Here is a 14,758-nt window from a genome sequence, read left to right on the forward strand (position 1 = left end):
TCATTTGTTGAGCAGGAAGAGTGAGCACTTGTTTTCATGCAGAGTACGTCCCGGATCAAAATGTGAAGTTTTACAAATCACCACTTCTTTAGTGAATATCATTTCAGTCTCAGACAATCTCGTTTCTCTTACAGAGGTTGAATGCACCTTCTGCGGATGGCGGTACCACACAGTGTGCGTGGACTTCCCCTGCACAGAAGGCAACTACAAATGCTGTGAATGCTAAATAAACAGAAACAAATGATCCCTGTTGTCTTTGCTTGATGATTGGTTTGAGTCTTGACAATCCACATTGCTGGCGTTGCATCTTTCAATGCCAGCAATGGCAGGTATCAGTGCTCAAACCTTTTGTGTTTGTTTCCAACAAGTTGCCCACCTCGGGAAACAAAAATGTGTTCTTTTACTTGTCAGATGAACATATGAGACACTTTGACTCTTCAGTGCAGTGTGGAGCCTAACAAAGATCTGTTTTGTGTCCCAGCTGATCAGCAGGAGGAGGAGAGTCTGACGGAGCAGCAGAGGAACATTTTCAGCTACTTGGACTCAGCTCAGCCACTACAGAGGAAACAATGAGCTCAACACAGAAGGTGACAGACAGAGCAGGACCATATGACCAAAGATATTTATCACCATATACATTTGAACATTTGCCATAACGATGTAGCTGACGATAGAATTGACACCAGACAAAATACTTTCCAGCTGCACAACTTTATTAAAAAGCCATCAATGTATTTTCACTGAAACAAGCAGCTGTTGTTTATGTGGATTAAAGTTATATAAAAATGTAACAGTGCAAATGCAAATTCCTCGCTGACAGTTTAACCAAAAGGCGTTTCCAGTGGAAACTGGCCGACACATCCTGAGCATAACCATGTATAATATCCACTAAACTTCAGAAGAGGTTATACAGTCGTGGCCAAAAGGTTTGAGAATTGCATAAATATTGGAACCTGGAGAAGTTGCTGCTTAAGTTTTTATAATAGCATTTTGCCTGCACTCCAGAATGTTATGAGGAGTGATCAGATGAACTGCATCGTCCTTCTTTGCCATGAAAACGAACTTAATCCCCAAAAAGCCTTACCACTGCATTTCATTGCTGTCATCAAAGGACCTGCTGAGACCATTTCAGTGATCGTCTTCTTAACTCAGGTGAGAATGTTGGCGAGCACGAGGCTGGAGATCATCATGGCTGTATCCCGATTCAGGTTCTGCAGCTTTAAAGTCCTCAAGGGCCGCGTACTCAAAGACCGCTAAGGCCGAAGTGCGAGGCTCGTAGGCTCGTGAAATGGGACGTCTAGCCTCCGTCGCGCTGCCCAGGTTGCCTAGCAACCATGATACTAACAGCTGGAAACGTTTCATACAGCTTTGTTTGACAGAAATGAAGGAGAACATATTTAGTTCATTTGTTTCTACATGAGCTCTGTGTGATTTGATGAGTATCTGAGGCTGAGACCACAGGACTGTGAAACATGATTGTTGGGCTTCATTTCTGTGCTGAACAGTCGTTTAAGATTAGCTGTAAATAACAATTAGCTGATGTTGTTCATGAGACTAAAGTCATCTCACTGTGGTAATGTAAATATAATATGGCCAATATTATAGTTATTATATTAATCACTTCACTCACAGACAAGTATCTGTGACAGTGTGTATACAGATGTATCATATATAAGAGACAAATATTGTTCATTTAATATGTTGGTACTAAATGTGGCTCAATGCTTACATATATGTGTAAAAAGCAAGTGTACGAGCTGTGATAACTGTGTCTGATAGAATGAAGAGTAGACTGATATATGAAATATTCCTTTATTGGGTGAGAAAATCAGACCATGTCATAACTGCTTTAAGTCACACAGAATAGATAAATTCAAATTCAAATTTTATTTGTCACATACACAGTCATACACAGTATGATATGTAGTGAAATGCTTGGACAACTGCTCGTGACCTAAAGAAAACAAAAAAGGAAAAGGCTATGAATAAGATAGGAAATAAATATGAAAAATTAAAAAGGGTAAATTTAACTAGGAAGGAATAAAATATAAATTAAGGTTAAAAATGAAATAACTGTACAACACACTGGGAAAGAATAAGATAAAATATATAAATTAAATTGAAAATAAAATAACTGTACAACAAAATACACAATATAGAACTATATAAGAATGTATGAACAAAATACACAAGAAGTATAAATAAATATATACACAATAACAGCAGCAGTGATTTAAGTGATGAAGTGAAAACAAAGTCCAGTGTGTGTGTAAGAACCATATGTGTGGGTCAGTACTGTGTGGTGGTGTGATTGAGAGACCGTATCGCCTGCGGGAAGAAGCTCCTCCTCAGTCTCTCTGTGTTGGTCTTCAGGGAGCGGAATCGCTTTCCTGACCTCAGCAGAGAGAACAGTCTGTTGTTGGGATGGTTGAGGTCCTTCACGATCTTCCTGGCCTTGGTCCAGCACCGCCTGCTGTAGATTGAGTGCAGGTCAGGGAGCTCGGAGCAGATGGTGCGCTCAGCTGACCGCACAACCCTCTGTAGAGCTCGTCTGTCCTGCATGGTGCTGTTCCCGAACCAGGTTAAGATGTTTCCCGTCAGGATGCTCTCTATGGTGCACGAGTAAAAGTTCCTGAGCACCTTGGAGGGTAGTTGGAAGTCTCTCAAGCGTCTGAGGTGGTAGAGACGCTGTCGGGCCTTTTTCACCACGGTGTTGATGTGACAGGACCATGACAGGTCCTGCGTGATGTGAACTCCGAGGTATTTGAAGCTGTCCACTCTCTCCACTGGGCACTCGTTGATGACGGGGGTCTGGCAGTTCCTCTCCTGCTTAGTGCTGAAGTCCACTATCAGCTCCTTTGTCTTACTGACGTTTAGAAGGAGGTCCTCTGGCACCAGTTCTCCAGATTCCTAATCTCCTTCAGGTAGGCCGTCTCGTTGTTATCAGAGATCAGGCCCACCACGACGGTGTCGTCAGCAAACTTGATGATGGTGGTGGAGCTGGTAGTGGCCACGCAGTCATATGTGTACAAAGAGTACAGCAGGGGGCTCAGAACACACCCCTGGGGGGCTCCAGTGCTGAGAGTGGTGGAGGCTGAGACATGTCTGCCCATCCTTACTGCCTGTGGTCTGCCAGTTAGGAAGTTGGAGATCCACTGACACATAGATGAGCTGAGTCCCAGATGCTCCAGCTTGGTGGTGAGTGTGGAGGGAATTATGGTGTTAAATGCAGAGCTGTAGTCTATGAAGAGCATTTGAACATAATTCCCCCTTCTAGTGTCCAAGTGAGTGAGTGATGTGTGGAGGAGATGAGAGATGGCATCGTCTGTGGAACGATTTGGACGGTAAGCGAACTGTAGTGGGTCCAGTGTGTCTGGCAGTGAAGAAATGATGAAGTCTCTGACCAGGCGTTCAAAGCACTTCATCACTACTGAGGTGAGGGCTACAGGGCGATAGTCATTGAGAGAAGCAGGGTGGGGTTTCTTCGGGACAGGAACAATGATGGACTCCTTGAAGCATGTGGGGATCACCGACTGAGATAAAGAGATATTATAGTTATTATATTAATCACTTCACTCACAGACAAGTATCTGTAACAGTGTGTATATAGATGTGTCATATATAAGAGACAAATATTGTTCATTTAATATGTTGGTACTAAATGTGGCTCAATGCTTACATATATGTGTAAAAAGCAAATGTAGGAGCTGTGATAACTGTGTCTGATAGAATGAAGAGCAGACTGATATATGAAATATTCCTTTATTGGGTGAGAAAATCAGACCATGTCATAACTGCTTTAAGTCACACAGAATAGATATCAGAGCCTTAAACAGGCTGACTTCTGCTAAATGGGTCAAACTGGGCAGAAAGTCTACAAACACATAACATCCTTATAGAATATGATGTAACACTTGTTAAGGTTCAAAATTGAGGAAGGAGAGTACAAACCACCCATGGTCCAGAAGCTCTTGGTCAAACAATGATTTTTAATGAATACACACGTGTGGGAAGACAACTCTGTACGCAGACAGCAATTAGTCTTCAACTTAATCAAAGCATGAACAGATATTTTATAGCATCAGGGTTTGATTTACTGACGCCCCTTCATGCGTCACAGATACATTTTATACATAGATCAGATCAACACCACAATGACTTTTAACCCAGAAGATCATCTTCTATTTTCATGGATGGTACTTTCCGTTCTTGTCTTAAAGTGAATTGTTCCTCTTTCTTGCCGAGACATGACTAATCTCTCCTCTAAATAAATCTAACTCATGTGTGTGTGTGTGTTGACCTCACATGCTCTTTGTGTCACCTCTTCACCTACTAACTGTCTGTGTCTCGTCCTCAAATGCTCTTTCTCAATTCACCTGTTGCACTTCTGACCTTTCACGAGACCAGAGGCTCACTGAGACTATATGTATGTCTTCTACTAAATAAATGTTTTAACCAAGAACCTCTACTTAAAACCTTAATATGAAATGACCTGATATATAAGTGTTTTGTAAGCATGTATTGCAATTCCTTCTATGTTCTAGTTTTCCCTCAGCATGTATCACCTGAACAGTCACGTCAGTGAAGCTTAAGACCTTTAAAGAACCTGAACATCAACTCAAATAAGCACAGATATGCATTGTGTACACAATAGTTATAACTGCATCTGAAATACAAAATTAACATCATCATAAACATCTTAAGGCCATCTTAAAGCTATCTGTTACATTGTCAAAGCAATGATCATACTGCAGATTATATTATTAATGCAATGGTAATAATGATGATTATTTAACAATAGCAGTAAAATAATTTCCCTGCTCCACACACTATAGATCAACTTAGCTCAGAATATATAAAGCATATAAACAGTTACAGCAATATGATGCAACAAACACAGCAGCTACTGATCCAAAATACTCAAAGCTTCATAGAACTGAAACCAACATTTATTTTTAGCTCCATTCTGCTGCTGATACAGACTTTAGGTTTCTGAACATTAAACTTGTTGCTGCCTTTCATAGTGTGTAACTTGAAGGCCCTGAGTACTTTCTCCCACACTGGAAACACTGGGATGATCACATTATTTGAACATTACCTAATAAGACTGATTCAGCACAGACAGTTATGTTAAACTTTCCTAGCAGTCCTTCACAAACAGGGAACAGTCTGTCTATTCTCTCCATCTGTCAGCTGCTGCTGGCTCTTCCTCCTCCTCTTCCTCACACACTGCTGAGTTTGTCCTGGTGGATCATCAGGGCTGCAAAGCCTCACAGATGATGTGCAGCAGTGGCTCCCTCAGTCTGTCCTCACTCTGGACACTTGCAGTCGTCACACATGGAAATCAAATGTGTGATAAGCTGCAGGATTCAAACACAAGTGTAACTTATAAACACATGTTCATACTTTTATTCCACAATCAGAGAGAAAGAAACAGAGAGAGAGTGCAGGACAGACAGACAGGTGACAGTCTCAGGTGTACACACTGCTACACAACAGCACCAGAGAAGCAGGATTTAGTGTTTGTGTTATTACGAGTGTAAACAAGAAGAGTTCCAGATGGTGCAGTGGACACATGTGTGACTGCTGTGATTAAAGCATCTTTCTTTCAGCTTAACGAGTGAACCGTCAGCTCGTTCAAACACACGTTAAAGTGCGTTTGGCTCGACACCAGCGAACAGAGGCAGCAATATAACACAGCTAACATTAACAGTGCAGTGAATCCTGCTTGTGCCGTGATGTTCAGGACTGCAAACCGAGCAGCATCACTGACTTTCAGCTTGTTGTGTTTGTGGATATATGACTGACTTTAATTATCCACAAAATCATCACATTCTCTGTCAGATTAAGGTCGACTATTGAACGGCGTATATTTTAAAGGCTTTAAAACCAAGTTAACGCTGAAAGTACAAACATCACTAATGTCACATAACTCTGCCGACAAGGCATAGCTATGGCTATGAAATGCTCTTTGTGTATCACTTCTTCATTATGAAAGATGTCATTAATGCACTAGTAATGTCTCATCTGGAGTATTGTTCAATCATTTGGTCAGCAGCTAATGAGACAGATCTTAACAGACTTCAGTTAGTCCAGAATAAGGCGTCCAGATTAGTGTGAAGATGTTCATACTATACTAATATTGATCAAATGCATAATAACCTTTCTTGGCTTCCTGTACAGGCTAAAATATTCTATGGCTTACTTGTAGTTCTAAAGAAAGCAATTCTGTTAAACACACCACATTTATTCTGCTCAGCTGCAGTATCCAGATGAAATACATCATCATATTACACAGTTTTCAACAAACTGCAATTTAGTAAATGCTCGAGTTAAAAGTAACGTTTTGTAAAACTGTTACATTTAGAGCAACTTTTAAGTGGAATAAGTTGCCTTAAAAAATTAGAGCATTATTCAAAACTTCAATGAAGACTTAAAAGCCGATTTACAGAGCTTTTAGTTGTTGTAAATATTGTAAGACATGATTTGTTTTTGAAATTTGTGTAATGTGCCTCAATGTTATTGATATTATTATTATTATTATTGATTGCTTATATTTGAACAATTGTGAAACCTCACTGTGGATGTAAGAGTGAAATTATGTGGATATCTTGAATCCACTTTATTGTGTAATATTTTATGTGAGTATTTGACGGAAGACGAGCAACATCTGTTGTGGAAGCTAACGGGGTTCCTTTAGAATAAACAAACATAGGATTTATTATCACTGAATAATTCTGTATAAATCTATACAAATTATAGAAATATGTAATAGGAAACAACAAAATAATCTAAATTATAAAATAATGTGTGTGTGTGTGTGTGTGTGTGTGTGTGTGTGTGTGTGTGTGTGTGTGTGTGTGTGTGTGTGCATGATTTTAGTGTTTGAACAGTCATGAATTATCTTTAACAGCAGGTTGGATGTAATGTGTTAGAACTACCAGCAGGTGGGGATAAGAGACCTTTAAGGTGTTTGGTGCCACGCTCCACCTTCAGGTTTAAAACTAGTGTTAATGGAGTTTGAAGGTTGAGTTTGTTCCACGACTGCATTTCACTCACTGCCTCTGTTTGTATCTCTGTCACTGCAGGACCAACATGGAGCCAGAAGTCAGCGCTCTCAGGAGGCCGACAAACCTCACAGAAGAAAGGGAGAGAAAAAACACAGCTGTGACGAGTGTGGGAAGGGTTTTACTCTGAGGGCTAAACTAAAACAGCATCAGGTCATCCACACTGGAGAGAGACCGTTCAGCTGTGACTTGTGTGGAAAGTCTTTTTCCTTCAAGGTTTCCCTAAAACAACACCAACTCATCCACAGTGGAGTTAAAGCGTACAGCTGTGATCAGTGTGGCAGAGCTTTTACTCAAAGTAGCCACTTACAGAGGCATCTAGTTACCCACTCTGGAATTAAGGCATACAGCTGTGATCAGTGTGGCAGAGCTTTTACTCAAAGTAGCCACTTACAGAGGCATCTAGTTACCCACTCTGGAATTAAGCCATACAGCTGTGATCAGTGTGGCAGAGCTTTTACTCAAAGTAGCCACTTACAGAGGCATCTAGTTACCCACTCTGGAATTAAGCCATACAGCTGTGACGAGTGTGGGATGGAGTTTACTGTGAAGGCTTCACTAAAACAGCATCAGGTCATCCACACTGGAGAGAGACCGTTCAGCTGTGACTTGTGTGGAAAGTCTTTTTCCTGGATGCGTTCCCTAAAACAACACCAACTCATCCACAGTGGAGTTAAAGCGTACAGCTGTGATCAGTGTGGCAGAGCTTTTACTCACAGTAGCCACTTACAGAGGCATCTAGTTACCCACTCTGGAATTAAGGCATACAGCTGTGACGAGTGTGGAAAAACTTTCGGCCAGAGAGGGAGCCGAAATACACACCTACGCATTCACACCAGACATGATGTGTACTGCTGTGAACAGTGTGGCAAACAGTTTACAACAGACGCACAGTTACAACAACACATGTTTACCCACACTGAGGAGAGACCTTATCGATGTGACCTGTGTGAGAAGACTTTTAAATCTCCACATCACCTGAGACGACACCAACAGATCCACACCAGAAAGAGACTCTACAAGTGCAGCTACTGTGAGGTATGTATTTATATTGTTATCTTGTCATTTTAGCCTGACTGTTTGGAACAACTCTGCTCATTAAACTGTGTTAGCATGTTAGCAATTCTACTGCATGGAAAAGCAGCTCTGAGTGATTATTCAGATTTTCCTTTCAGTTATGATTTTAGTATCACTGTAGTATTATGGTGGTAGTATTGTAGTTATTGCAGCCCAGTAAACTGAGTGTGTTAACTGAAACAGTCAAATGTAGTTGGACGTCTGCAGAGATGCTCTTTATTTCAGGCGACGTTCAGGATACAAGGACTGACTTACACTGTCTTTGTGTCTTTGTTTAGAAGCAGAGCGACACAGATGGATCCAGTTCTCAACCCTGTCATCACTGTGGTGGTGGGAAAGACTTTCATTGTGACCTCTGTGGAAAAACTTTCAGTCGGCAAGCTGCCCTTAAAACACATCAACGTAGACACACTGGAGACAAACTGAAATACTGCAAAGAATGTGGGAGAAGCTTCACCACATCACATCACTTAAAACAACATGAACTGATTCACAGTGGGGTTAAAAAGCACCTCTGTGATCAGTGTGGGTCATCCTTCACCACTGCATGGAAGCTTAAATCACACAAACGAGTCCACACAGGAGAGAAACCACACAAGTGCAGACACTGTGAGAGAAGCTTCTCACGGTCAGGTAGTCGTAACATTCATGAACGTGCACACATGGAAGGAAACTACAGCTGTGACCAGTGTGACAAGAGCTTCAGGAATCTCAGTTCATACTCTGAACACAAACGATCCCACGTTACTAATAAACTGTTTCACTGTTACCAATGTGCCCAAACATTCACCTCATTGTCTGCTCTGTGCAAACATCAGCGCGATCACTCAGGGCTGAAATCACTCTCATCACTGGATAACAGTGAATCTGAAGACACAGAAAGATCCTCTGGTTTCTGTGTCGGACTCAAAAAGCTTGAGATCAGGCTCCACAGAGTTCAGATAGAATCATTTAAACTTGTGTTGAACTGAACTGGTTGCTGGGCTGAACTTCTACATAATACAGATCTACATGGGATCTTCTTTTCTGTTGTTTTACTGAGTCAGTTTTGTCCTTTTTTCTCTGTCCTGGTTTTGCTCGTCTGTAAATGATTGAAACTCAGTCAAATAGTTCATTGTTCTCCAGCAAAACGTTTTGGAAACTCATGTTTAACCTTTAAAACTCTGACATGTTTTAGCACACAAGGCTTCATCGGGGAGTTCACTCATGATTGGACCATGAGAACAAAGGTTTTTAGTTCTTTCAAAGAGAGTCTTGGAGATGTTTGATGTTTCTGTTTTTCTGAAACCACCTGAAAGAAAAACTATTTTTCTTGCTTTATGTAGTGTGGAAGTTTTTAATGTTTCTTCATCTGTGATGTTCTTGAATGTGTTCACGTGAAGATGGTACAAATAAACTGTCCTTTCAGCTTTAGCTCCTAATTTATTCATTATTTATGGTTGTAGCACAGCAGCCGTCTCTTGATTAACACATGGAGGGCTCGGGATCTGATGGTGTCGTCTCCCTAATTTGCCCACTCAGTAAATCTCACTCATGGCCAAGAAATTGAAATAAACCTTGTTTCCCTGCTGGATAGTGATCCACTGTAACTCTGCTCCTCCTTCCTGTTTAGGATTTCTGTGGCTGAAGTAAAATTCCCTCCATCCATCACTTATCCCAGCTAACCCAAAGTGAAATAAAGTTTTGCTGGTCTTAAAAAAGCATTACAATAATGGGCATTACCAATGCAAACTGAATGATACAGAAGATGAAAGAAGAGACTTTGATCAGTTAATAAAGCTCATGATCTGGATTCATTGTGGCTGCTACACAGATACTTCTGGGTCACTTCTCTCAGTTAGGAACCTTCCTCACCAAACTGACTGTTGGACCACACCCCTGGTTTCATGAGAAATTGTTTCAGCCATGATTTCTCTTCCTGTATTTCAGAGTAAAGACTGAAGTGACAAATGGAAGCATGTTTAAAAAACACAATGTGAGAGAGACGTTGAGGTCCTTAGAAGTTACCCTGGGTTTTTCTGTCACCCTGCTAGATGTTACACACCTTGTTATTGGACTGATTTCTACTGCTGGACTACTCCTGCGGAGAGTAACAATACTCTTACTAATTAGCTCCCTTTCACACCTTTGGGGATATTTATTTTTGTGTTTGCAGCGCTGTGAGCCAGAACAGCGAGAGAAAAATCTGCAACAGCGACGAGCCGAATGCTTACGTGAATCGCAGCAGCTGCACATGTGCTACGCTGAATTAGAGGATATCTTTGCTCTGGATTTCTATTTCTACTTTTTCATTTCTATATGATTCTTCTTGCATCTAAACAAAGATGATTCAATTTGCTAAATGTTGATGGCTCTTCGTGCTCAGGTGTAAATGAGACGTAATATTTGCTCTTGGTTTGGTTCTCCTGTACAGAACCTTGCAGTACAACAGAAACCTAAAAACATTATTTGTAGTTGTTATTCTTAGTTGTTCTGCTGCCTAAATACCACAGGGTCTGATTATGAAGTTATTGAGCTGCACATACTTTACGACCTGCTTAAGTTCGAGGTCACAGCGTCTGTAGAGCAGCTGGAACATAATGAAGTCTACAAGGTTAAAGTTTTCTCTTCAGTTATTGTTCTTTCTGCTGCTTGGTTTGATGGATCTGAGAGCTTTTGTTTTTATTATTGTTATTATAATTATCATTAATATTTTACTCTCTAGAAGCTTTAAAATAGTGTTTGTGTTTGAAAACATTGATTTAAGAATTGAACAGAAACATCTGTCCTTCTGAAAATCGCCCAAAGGCACGGAGACAAAGTCAAAGGATGCAACCTGTAACTTTCTCTTCCTTCATGTCAGGACCATCATCCATGATTTATATAAAATGCATATAGCAACAGTAGCACTTTAGTTTGGACTTTATGATTTCTGTAACTGGAAAATATTATTTTGTTTAAAGACAGAAGAGACCGCATAGTTGCAACATCAAAGGGAAATATTAATTAATTAGCATCAAGTATATTTGTTGCTTAAGCGTTTGCACTATAACTTAAGTAGGATTATAACTTTTAAGGAAGGAAAGATTTCAGATATTTAGTTCACTGCTTCAGTTATTTTATATGAAATTAAAACATTTACGTTGGTCAAATATGATGCTCTAAATCAAATAAAAGTTTGAAAATAAATGATGTATTTTTAAATGCTGCAACAAATGTTCACAAAAAGTAACTATAATTAAAACCAGTTAAACAAAATCAAATGTTTGAATCATGCTTAACCAAATGCCAGGCTGGAGAGCTGAACCTAAAGTATACGTAGAAAGATTTCAACATCTGAGCAGTTTTTAATGTTTTTATCACATATAAATGTCACAGCAGTGGGTCCTGGCCCAATGCTTTGTGTTTTTGGTTTTCTTTGACTCTTGTTTTTCTTGGTTTTTGTTCTTCTTATTTATCAGGCTCTCAGTAATCTTAGTTCTCCCTCCCTCAGTGTTCATTTCAGCCTGTGTTTAGTTTCTGTTCCCGTGTCCCACGTTTCATCGTTTCATGTCGAGTCAGCCCTGTCTCTCTGTTTCCTGTGTCTCCCCAGTCAGCCCCGCCTCCCTCGGGCACTCATGTGTGATACAGAGTAAGAAACCTGACTACATTTGCTACACTCTCTTTATTACCTGTTACTTTAAAATTCATACACTAATTATGTCTGCCCATGTCTCTAATGTGAAGGTCAAAGGTCAACATCCCAGTGACATAAGAATAATCCCAAAGGGGCAAAGGCAGCGGTTAATTTAGCACATTTAGCATCAAGGGTACAGCAAGGATATACTTTTACTTATTGTGGCAGGGGTGTGGTCTCTGGCCTGCTGCAGTGGAGGCTGGTGGCGGGACGTTGGACGGCACAGGTGAGGGTGATGGAGCTCATGACTCTCCCCTTTATAGTGACGGAGGAGACTGGCGTGGGGGAAGCGTGTAGTGGAGGAAGCCGAGGAGAGAGCTGGTTTCTGGCTACAAAGACGGCGTCAAACCAGAAAAGATTGCTCGTGGTCAAATAATGTGTCAATCACCTGTGAATCAAACTGTGTGTGGCTCAGTTCATGTCACAGTGTTGTTTAGTATATCTTCACTTGTCTCACTCTCCTTCTGTTCTGTCCATCAGGACGATCCTCAGCGCTTACACAGATCCTCCATCGATGTTTTGGATCCAATCAGTGATCAGTTCTACGAGGAGGCCTGGATGTTCACCAGCGCTCGCTACACCTCCATCTACCAGAAGGTGAGTGTACTCCTTTGTACTCAGATTAACATTTTACTTCTTAAAATACATTTTCATATATGAGCTTTCTATTATTTCATGGGCCATTTAATCAATATTAAAATTACAAGCATATCAACAAAGGTGAAGCTGGTTTTTTCCACTTGCTGTCACACAGTCATGGAGGAATACAATAAATACATAATCAGTCATAGATCCTGAACAATGACATTAAAAGAAAGTCTGTGGCTCTAAAAACTAAACAGTATAAAGACATGCTCCAAGCTGCTGTTTCTCTCCTACTCCTCCAGGTTTTCCACTGTCGGCCATCCAGCGATGCTGGAGGGCTACCTGGCCAATGCTGGCCTCCACAAAGAGGTCCCGGCTCGGAGGAGCTGAAGAAGATCCTTGCCTTCCTCGTCAGTTTCCTCTTCAGTTCCTATCCCAACAAAACCTTCTTGCACCTATTAGCTCCAAAGAGGCTATGGTGCCCGTGGAGGTCTGGACCTGAGGCCTGTGCTCATCACGTGGATAGAAAACACTCTGACACCATTCTGGAGGTCTGATGGGACTCTGACCAAAACACAGATGAAATAAAACTTGTGGCTGGAGCTTTTAAAATGACTTTTTCACCTCATAGATTAATGATCATGATTGCATGTTAGCAAGACAGCATCTCCCCAAGGTGAAACTCTCAGGAGACATTTACTCTTAAACTGTAATCTGGTTGAGACTACTTGAGGAGATCTTAGTAGCGAGTATGTGGATTTAGTCTCTTCACCAACAGCAGACAGACCCATGCCAAGAAAGCAGACATGTTCTCAAAGAAAGCCGAGAGCAGAGATTGGAAAAAGCTAAAAAGAAAAAGCTGCAGCTTCAGACGACTATCTGCCTGTAAGGCTGAAAAAGTCCAGTTACGCTCTATTTTGGAAAAGCTCCCAGTTTTGGTAACCTGGACTTTTATTTCCCCTCTTCTGCTACAGATGTTGACTGTGACCTCAGAGGCCAACTGGACCACACAGCTGCAGCAGGAGTGAGGGAGAGGAGTCTTCATCCAGCTTCAAAGAAAACATCCAGGTAAAGTGACGTGGATCAGCGGATAAAGCCGTCTCCACTTTCAAAGGAGATCCTCTGAGAGAGAGACTCTCTGAGCCATTTTAGCCTCAAATTATAGGACTTTATAGTACAGCAACACTTTTAAAGGACAAAAATAACATAAACTGTGACTGTAACACAAACAAAGTATTGCATGTGTTTTTAAAAGTGTTCCTCCGATGGGCAGGATATCACTATTAGACTGTCCCACCAGCCAACTTCAACAAGAGACCACAGCAGCATTCAGTGATCAGCACAGATGTTCCTCTAACACTCAGCATCTGATCCCTGTTGGTCTGTGTGCTTCTGCTTTTGCTCAGTTAGAAACCCTGCAGCAACCCGACCCAAAACTGTGTCTTCTTGTTGGCCTCAACGTTGAAGTGTCAAACGTCCAACATCTGGAAAGGAAACCACGCCAGTGTACTGTGATGTTTCACCAACATGTGGCAGACGCTGGTCCTGCCTTTCATGCTGACATCAGCAGAGAGCCCCGCCTACCTCAAAGCCTCCCCTGTCATGTATTGATCAGGATGATTATGAAGATGAGCGAGTGCAAATAAGACTGTAAAAGTCCACGAGCAGAATGTTTGGATGCTTTCTAATGATTCATGAATATCATGAGAGTGTTTGTGTGTTTTGTCTTTTCTTTGCTGACGTTTGTTACGTTTGTTTTCATCCTTACCAGCCGCACTCTAACTGCAATGAAGGAAACAAACTGTAGAAATGGTCGACTCAGTGACTTCATAAAATATTGAAGTGGTTCAGGTAGAGCCAGTTTTTAAATGACCATGAACACTGAGCGTATTGTATCTGTACAGCATGTTTTTCTATTAGACAGATTTGTAACAGAGGCCTTGCTCTCAGTAAGTTTGAAATCCTTTTCTGATTTCTTTTGTAATCTCTGATCTTTGTGTATCCTGCTCAGTTTGCATGCTGCCTGTAGGAGTTTCTGTCTTTGTATTTGAAGAGAATTCATTGAATATACTCAGCTGCTTCCCTTTGGTGCCTCACACATCACTGAAGTTTTTCAGTGTCCAGTTATTTGTTTTTAATAGCTGTTTGAATTCTCTGTATGTTTGACCCTGTAGACTGTTTAATGGACTGCTCGTCTTCCTGTTTGTAACCACTGCCTGTTTAGGACTAAAGATTTGGATTTTTGACTTTAACACAGCCTCTGCGTGTCGTCCCTTTGTGTCCTCGTCCTCTGTGGATGTGTCACAGATGTTTCCATGATAATAACACAGCTTTCCCACAGTGGCTTGCAGCAGCATTTATTCACAGCACATTT

General features: G+C 41.1%; 1 long non-coding RNA gene across 1 annotated transcript; it reads left to right on the top strand.

The window, feature by feature from the left end:
- Window positions 1-475: 475 nt before the first annotated feature.
- LOC146576913 (uncharacterized) lies at window positions 476-14,120 on the top strand. The gene is made up of 3 exons (XR_014889123.1): window positions 476-587; window positions 13,359-13,452; window positions 13,795-14,120. It is a non-coding gene; the product is annotated as an uncharacterized LOC146576913 (long non-coding RNA).
- Window positions 14,121-14,758: the final 638 nt, after the last annotated feature.

The sequence above is a fragment of the Mchenga conophoros genome, linkage group LG3 (genome assembly GCF_057382185.1).
Source record: "Mchenga conophoros isolate Kocher_MC1m ecotype Shallow Benthic linkage group LG3, M_conophoros_male_GT1.1, whole genome shotgun sequence".
In the NCBI taxonomy this organism is placed as follows: Eukaryota; Metazoa; Chordata; class Actinopteri; order Cichliformes; family Cichlidae; genus Mchenga; species Mchenga conophoros.